Genomic DNA, 8,677 nt, shown 5'->3' on the forward strand with positions numbered 1-8,677 from the left:
ACACCTTCTGGCTGCGCATTCACTCATCCTGCGCATATCATATGCGCAGTAGTTGTATTCCAATGAGTCGATAAACAAGGAAGTCCTACGCTTTCGAACCGTCAAATTCCGACCAGATATAGCCAAGTTACACGGACAGTTATGATTTCTTTGGACAATATGAATATGAATATTGAAGGACATTTACTCAACCTTGCGCTATGATGTGCATATTTATATATATTTAGAAGGAAAGAGGAGATTGTAAACTTTAAACTGATACCAGTCCCATATGCGTGTTTTTGCGTGTTTTTTTGTGGCATGACTCTGAAGTTGGTCAAAGATCTCGAAACTTTGCATTTTCGACGGGACATCATTACTAAGCTAGTGACGTCATGCCAGTAAAGTGCAGGGTTCCCCTGTTTTGTATAATTGTTTTCTTGCTGATCTAGATAGATAGTTTATTGGTTTCCAAAAAAAGTAAAACCATGCCACTAAAATTCTTTATCAAAATTCACAAAATCATAAAGAATCTTGAGAGTAGAGTCTAGAATCTAGATCTATATGATTTTGCAATTTGTAATGACGAATCATAGATATAAATAAAGAATGACCATTTCAATTAGACTTGATTGCCTTTACGATCATGTTTGTTTTGTTTTATTTGGTTTCTTTTAGTTTTAATTCCTTGTTTTGGTTATTAAAATTAAACTGGATACGATTGGAAAGGGGAGAAAAAAGAAGAAAATAATTTTGTATACTGCTTATCCACGTTAGGTCCTATATAATTTTTATATTGAAAAAAGAGAGAAAGAAGCAGTGGCGTACGCAGGATTTTTTCAAGGGGGGGGGGGGGTTTAACATTTTGAAATCGGGCCAAAGAATTTTCGCAACGACTCAGCCAGCCGCTGAATATAAAGCGGGGGGGGGGGGGTATAAGAGGACACATTTCATTTATTTTTGGGTCCCGAAATTTCAAAATTTGACCGATCGACCTTCTGTTCCGTTGGGGGGGGGGGGGGTTAAGGTCAAATTTTAGGTCATCCATTAGGATTTTTAAAAAAGAAGAAAAAACTCAAAGGGGGGGGGGTGGTTTTCACAAAAAAACATACATAAAAAAAACTGGAGGGGGGGGGGGTAACCCCCCCTTCAGTTTTTTTTTATGTATATGTTTTTTGTGAAAACCACCCCCCCCCCCCCCCCCCCCCCTGCGTACGCGCCTGGAAAGAAGGAAATTAATATTTAAAAGAAAGGCGTTGGTAATTATACTCGTCGGTTCTTGAGCTTGACTGATTGCTATTACAACAACAACAAAAAAAACGAGATTATTTGTGATGACCATGTACGTAGCTGCAGCATGCAGGGTTGTGGGTACCGTATGTGGGCCGGGCCAGGAGCGATAACGTTGTTTGTTACAATTATTGACAAGGGAGTTTATAGTCTACAAACTAGATCTTTCAGCTACTTAAGAGTTCAGTAACTCAGATCTGGTTAGTATAGATTTTGTTTTCATGTATATGTACGAAGTTCGGACTTTCTACCGTCGGTCGATATTGTAGATCTATTCGTGCGATGAGGTTTCACACAGAAGTCGCATCTCCAGGTCGTATCTAGCTAGCACTGACGAGAGCGCGACCGGCCGCTCAGCTTGGGGAGACTTTGTGTGAATTTCCGTTACCTCTTTGCCTGCACATTGGCGGTGATACCACACAATCGGACAATTTTCACCACCACATTGAATTAAGTTTTCCGTAGCAGGAAATCCACAGATACATGCTTGTTTCCCAACTCTCAATTTCCCAATCTTTCAGGTAAAAAACCCAATCTTCGGCCTGGCCTTGGGACTGAATCTTAGCAGCACACACTGTTGCCATTTTTATTTCCTGTGCTAAGCGAGGGCGCATGCGCAATGAGTTATTTGTGACCTCGACTGTCATTTGCTTCGAAGAAATTTACGAGCGCTTGCGCTCGAGCGGCAGTAATTTGGATTAGTTGGGATAACATTCTGCAGTGTCGGGGTGGAGCATGGGTTCAAAGGGAATACATCAAGATTCCAGTCCTTGTCAACTAACAAGTCCCTGGTTTAGCCATAGGATGGTAGGCCCCTTACTCTATCTGAATTTCTATAAATAGGTTTTCATTGAGCATGGGATACATTTCCTTACTACACAACTGGACAGTCAACATTGCTCATACTATTACATAATTACTACATGTACATGTAGCAACCACTTGTCTGCATTCCAAAGCTATGACATCATCAGAGCCGTTAATCTCTTCTGTTGGCACTGTGTATCATCAGTGGTCATCTCTTCTGGCATTGCACAGTGCCATGTTATGGCCGTAACTTCCATGGTGCCTCATTATTGATGACTTGCTGAGATAAAAATGGCATCCATTAATTAATAAAGCAAATGATTGATTCATGTACGTTTTACTTCTAGCACCATCAGTACACTACATCATGTTTGTGTGTAACAAAGAGGGTTGACAGCCCTGGATTTCAATATGCAAAACGCAAGAAATGTACTAATTAGAACAATGCACGATATTCATGTATACCTGTATAGAAAAGCAGACTTGTAAACACAATACTGATCTTACATGTTTGACTGGAATGTAGCCTACAATACATAGAACATCCACATCAGGATTTTCTTAATTTCTGTAACGTGTATCAATCAGAAAGCTTTCATTCAATCAGAATTTTAATTCTACATTTAAGCTCTTTTCTTTCCTACATATTTTTGAATCAATAAATACATTGCCATTTTAAACTTCTATAATTTTATGTATGTGATGAAGAATGAATAATTGTACAAAATTTTTAAAAGAAAATAATAATAACTAAACTCACAGCATACTTAAATCTAAGTGAGTCAATGAGTCAAATCAGATCCCAATTCTGCCCTCCTCTTGCCCTCAGTAGCCACACTATGGCTAGGGCGATAATTTCATTTCCACAAGCCCCAATCAATAGTAGTTCTCCCTCAATCGAAAGCAAACAAAATAAGGAAGTCAGCGCTGGATGGGAATCAATCCTTTCAATTACTCTGACACTATCACTGCAAGCCATCATCCATCTTGTCACTGAACTGCCATCGGCCAAGGAAAAGAGATCTTTATTTTCATTTGAACGATCTATACCTCACCTCTCGCAGTTACCCGGGATCTGAGCCACTTTTGGTAAACACGGATTCAAGACGAAGTAGGAAATGGAGCACACCATTACAAATGTAGCCTGCAAGTACATTCCTGTTCTTTCCTCTTATTTATAAAACACTTTCCTGCATTTATTTATTTTGCTTACAAGATGGATATTTTGAGAAAATAAAGGTCATATTTTCCATATCAACCAGCCACCGTCTCACTCAACCATGGAGAAATGAGTTACTGCACTTTTTCTTATCTATATTCCATGCCATCATACCTCCCCTGCAAAATGCAATCCCTGACACTACTCTCAAACCATATGGTGTCTGACATTCAAGACTCAATATCTAGCTGAATCTGACGATAAGGGGCTGGGACCCTCTGCTGCCCTGATACTATCTGGGCAATATTTGACATTGTACTTGCCTACTAGGACTACCTCATAAATCATAATTGTCAGTTACAGACCTCTCTGATATGGTCTCTAGTTGGGATGACTTCACTGAATGAACTTATCATGATCCATAATTGGCTATTTCGAACCTGGCACCTCGAGGGAGTAGGTGGGATAGTGATGTAATTTCCAGGGTCTGCAAAATCTCCCACGTCTATCTCCAAACAATTTTACACTACAAATTACATACACAAACTACACACTGTACATGTCTAGTAATATAATTCATATGAATATGAATACTAATTGGTGGCCTTATGTGTAAGCCTGTTACGGCCTTGTAAAAGTCTCTTTGAATGTTATGGCCTAAAGAATGATGAAAATGTGAACCATCAACCCACAGATTGAGAAGCATTACATGTATTAGAAACATTGTTGGCCCAAACATACACAAGTAATGTACACTGTTACTCGATTTATACACTCTACATCTACAGCTCTACAACTCTACAGCTAAACACTACTGTATTAACAAAAATATTATGATCCTACAGACCTAAATATACATGTACAAGGAAATGTGAGTATTGTATTATGATAATTGAACTGGGTCATTACCCCCAAAACATCCATGACTTAAAACAAATTGTAACTCTTATATTGTTCACATTTTGCAGTGGTGTGGGCTGGCAACATCAAGATCAAACATGATACAAATTAACATGTGTTTAATACTATACATGTACAGTACATGTAGGCCATAAGGCATAACATGCACTACATATAATGTACCTTTATTTCCAAAGTGTGATATGTAGGTTCTGGGATTACCCTAATCCCCTACAGGATTAAACATATCAACAAGACAAACAAATGCTTGATCACAAAGCAACATAACCAATGTGATCACTGTCTAGCACCTACCACTAGAAAATAAGATGCCAGACAAAGAATCTGAGATTAAAAGTGACTCCTTGCAAATGATAGACAAGACTAATAGAATCTGGAATTGATAATGCCTCAAGTCTGAAGTCATACATTGTTGAATTATATTATGTACACGTTTTGTTCTCTTGTAATTTAAGCTCTACTAGACTACATTAATAACTGGCAAATTATATCAAGAATGTACTTGGATGCTTGTAAGAAAGCTAACCCTAACTTTTAAATATATGTGCATAATAGCTATATGAATTTTTGAAAGCTGAACTAACTGCAAGAAATACACAAAAGGTAAAGAAACATTTTCATCATGGAAACAAATTGTGCCTGGAAAGGCCTTCACCATCCCTTTCCTTTGAATACAGCACACCACATAAACAAGGAGACATGACAAGCTCTGTCTCTGGCTACTGGTGACTAAACACATCAATTCCACCAGATGCAATCAAGTGCACAGTGGGAGTGATCTCAGTGCAATGAAGAGATGACAACATGATTTAATATTTCTTGTTTAATATTACATACATGTTCCAAATGCCTACATTAATTACACAGTCTACTTGATTTCTCAACATATGGTGAACTTGTAAAAGCACTGTAAAATTGCACAAATCTTAAATGGGTTTTCATCAAGCATATCAAAACTTGGCCAAAAGCATACTGTTTCGTTGCCTTTCTGCATGTGCTAAAAAAATTGGCTTTCTCAAAGTACTGTACATGTTAGTTGTCAGATTATTTTTAATAATTCCTCAACCATTCCTAAACATTTGTTAGTGTATGGAACATTATATTCCTTTAAAATTATCCTTCAAAAATAACTTTTCAAAGACTTTCAACTCATGTAGATCTAGAATCAGGTAATTGAATTTTGAATTAAAATCATACATGTAGAAAATATAATCTTAAAAAAGAGGAGTTATTGTCACAAGTAAAGACACAGTAGTCGGTAATAAAGGTCTAGTGGAAGAGAACTATTTACATTTCTCTCTGTCAAAAGCTATCTCAGTAGGTTAACTCCAGTCCATCTAGATTATTACATTTTTAAAGTCCAGCTTAAAGAAAATAGGTGGCCATGAAAATGATGCTATAACCTTTCTATGATAAGAAACAGAATCTTGATCAAAACTGTATCAATTCTGATTTTCAGATTTTCCACATTTTGTATTACTTATTATAAAAATGCAAGTATCTTTGAAGTTAAAACTATAATAAAAGTCACACATTTGTGATATTTTCTTTCTGCATCATGAGACACACAAGCTGTAGCTTCCACTTCTCTTTACATGAAGACACTAATAATGTCATAATATGGAAATCTTTAAGTAAAATTCTAGACTAGAAGTCGTCACCTACTGACCTTGTGTCATGAAACTGTTTTCAATATGCTGTACATTTGATTTAACAAACAAAATGAAAAATATATCCACAACAGAATCGTCTGCATCTTGTTTGTGCAACTTCTGTATCAATTATGAATTGATCATTGCACTACAGTGTAATAAGCAGTTTTACTGTTGGTCGGTGCTACATGAACCTATTATTATCAACATGTTTTTAGACTTTTGATCATTTATTTAAATTCATCAACAAGTTCTCTTTTTTTTCTTCAGTTAAACTTACAGAATAAAATCTAGACCTTAATTAGATATACTGTATTTCAAGAAGAAACATAACACAAACATAGGTCTAGATCTACACCAAGTTCAGTCAAAATAAGAAGAATTCAAAAAAATGTTATTCAAGCCCCTGTCTGGAGTGTCTGCACATAATAAATCAAGTGACCATTGCATTATCAACAACTAGCTTTACATTATCATTCGATCATGTCTTCATGATGACATTTATACGAAAAGGAATGATCTACCGGCCCGGTAGGCCTAATTCTTGTTCAGTTTTAAACAAGTCTCATTACAATACAGACCCAAATTCCGTAAAACATCATCACCTGAACAAAAACAAATACACAATAACAACAAAAACACCCTTCATTCAGCATAAATATATTAAAATACAGTTCATCAACGGCCACGGCCACGGCGCGGCGTCATCTTTCAACGGCGCCTACCATCCACCGCAACCGGCCCGTTCAAGCTCCAATCTGCACATCACCAGTCGCCATCGCCATAGGATTCGGAGCGCTGATGCCAATGTCAGACGAGTATCATTATTATGAAGCATATTTAATCACAAAAACACATCATTTCCCCGTGTAAACAAGTAAGAATTTAGAAAAACTCACCTTTAATTATATTATATCCTCGATAATACGTGTCAGTAGTTGAATGTTGTCATTTTTGTGATGATTACTGCTGGTTTCGACAGGTCTCTGTGGTTTGGTCGCACCGTGGACGCTGCAAGTAGACCGATCTTATTTATTTTAGATGATTTAGAAAAAAAGTAGTAACGTACGTTTACTCAATTACTGTCAAAAGATGGCGCTAGACTAATCTCATGGAACATGCGACTTGAGAAGAAGAAAATAAAATGTGTAACACAATTAACTCTACATGTGTGAGTTTGAGTATGACCCCTAATAATGGGTAGGGGGTTCGAGGCTTAAGCGGCACCCCCCCGTCCAAACCAAATCTGAGTTCCCCCCCTAGGGTTTTGGTACGTAGTAAATCATTTTTACAGTCGAACAACCTGAGATTTACATCCGTTTATATATTTCTAGCAGTTACCCGATTTTCCTTGTTGTTGTTTGATTATCACCTACAGTTAACTTCTCTTAGTTTTTTTCCATTTTTTTGTCAAGGTGCCACTTAATTTAAGCTAAGAAAATATAGGTCCCGAAAATAGGTACCAACAGGCGCGGATCCAGGGGGAGGAGACGCGAGCGGGGACGCCCCCCCCCCCCAAAAAAAAAGGAGATCATGAGAAGGAAAAGAAAGGAAAGGGAAAAGGGAGAGAAAGGAAGAGAAAGAAGAGGAAAAAGAAAAGAAAAGAAAAAAGGAGGCCGGGGGACCGAAAGGCCTTGCTTTGTTGTCTCTCCCCCCCCCCCCCCCCCCCCATCAACACGGAGAGAAGCAAGGAAAGTGAAGACAAAAGGAAAAGAGGAGGAAGTAGAAAAGGAAAAAAAAGAAAAGGGATCAGTTGCAATTATCCCGCCAACAAGTCGGGGGTGCAAAAGGCCCTTACCTCTCCCATCTCCCCCATCTCCCCCCCCCCCCCCCCCCGAAAGAGGAGAGCTAAAAGAGAACAAAAAAGAGGAAGAAGAAAAGACAAGGGTGAAGAAAAGGGGATCAGTTGCGATTAATCCCGCCAACAACGCTGGGTCGGCCGAAAGGCAAACTTAAAAGAGAGAGAATTAAGAAGGGAAGGGAAAAGAGGAGAGAAAGTGAAAGGAAAAAAAAGAGAAAGAAGAAAGGTAGGGGGATTAGTTGCGATTTGGGGAGAGGCCCACTGACGAACTGGTGGAGGCGGGGGGTTCAAACGTGGTTTATTTCTAACTCGATACCGGTGATTTACTAATGTTGCTGAAGTGAAATAATTTCCCGATATTTTCCCTCACTTTTGAGTAAATTAGACTTTTATTATTGTGTTTGTTGGAAAATAACAAATTCCTAAATTTACAGTCAGGCAAGAGACTGATATGCTTATTTTGAGATCTACATGTCAGGGCCCGTGGAACGGCGGGGCTCGAGGGCATCAAGCTCCAGGCTCCCCACTTTTTTGGAAATTTATATTGAAGAGAAATAGAAAGAAAGTGAGAGAAAGAAAATAATGAGGTATCAACATATGCTCATTTGACCGTGATTAAATGCCCGAAACCTCTGAGCTTCCGGGTGCCCTCCCCCTGGATTATAAGGCCCTAAAGCGGGCCCCTGGATGCTCATCTGACGGTTAAAAGCCTAAGACCCCTAGGCTTCTGGGGGCTCGGCCCCCTGGACCCATGCTAACTGTGACCTGCCAGTGTCACAACTATATAGGTATTTTAAAAATGCTCATCTGACCGTAAGTAACGCCTAACTAAACCCCCCGAGCTTCCGGGGGCTCTGTCCCCTGGACCCAACCAAGGGTCCTATAATAGGCCTAAGGTGGGCCCCTGGATACTCATCTGACCGTAATGTAATGCCTAAAACCCTTGAGCTTCCGGGGGCTCCGCCCCCTGGCCCTACGCCAATTAGTGACTTGTCATGTCAAAAATAAGCTCATCTGACCGTAATTAAATGCCTTAAACCCCTGAACTTCCGATGGCTCTGCCCCCTG

At 39.0% G+C, this 8,677-nt stretch overlaps 1 protein-coding gene across 8 annotated transcripts in view; it reads right to left on the minus strand.

Moving 5' to 3' along the window:
- LOC581763 (FERM domain-containing protein 4A) overlaps positions 1-6,848 on the minus strand; it is an 83,519-nt gene extending 76,671 nt beyond the window's left edge. For all 8 annotated transcript variants that reach the window (XR_004061854.1, XM_030973241.1, XM_011668529.2 and 5 more), the window contains exon 1: positions 6,708-6,848. The gene's annotated coding sequence lies outside the window, so the exon portion shown is untranslated. The remainder of the gene's footprint in view (positions 1-6,707) is intronic.
- Between the last annotated feature and the right edge of the window lie 1,829 nt (positions 6,849-8,677).

Source organism: Strongylocentrotus purpuratus, unplaced genomic scaffold (assembly GCF_000002235.5).
Source record: "Strongylocentrotus purpuratus isolate Spur 01 unplaced genomic scaffold, Spur_5.0 spur5_scaffold_6, whole genome shotgun sequence".
Classification (NCBI taxonomy): domain Eukaryota; kingdom Metazoa; phylum Echinodermata; class Echinoidea; order Camarodonta; family Strongylocentrotidae; genus Strongylocentrotus; species Strongylocentrotus purpuratus.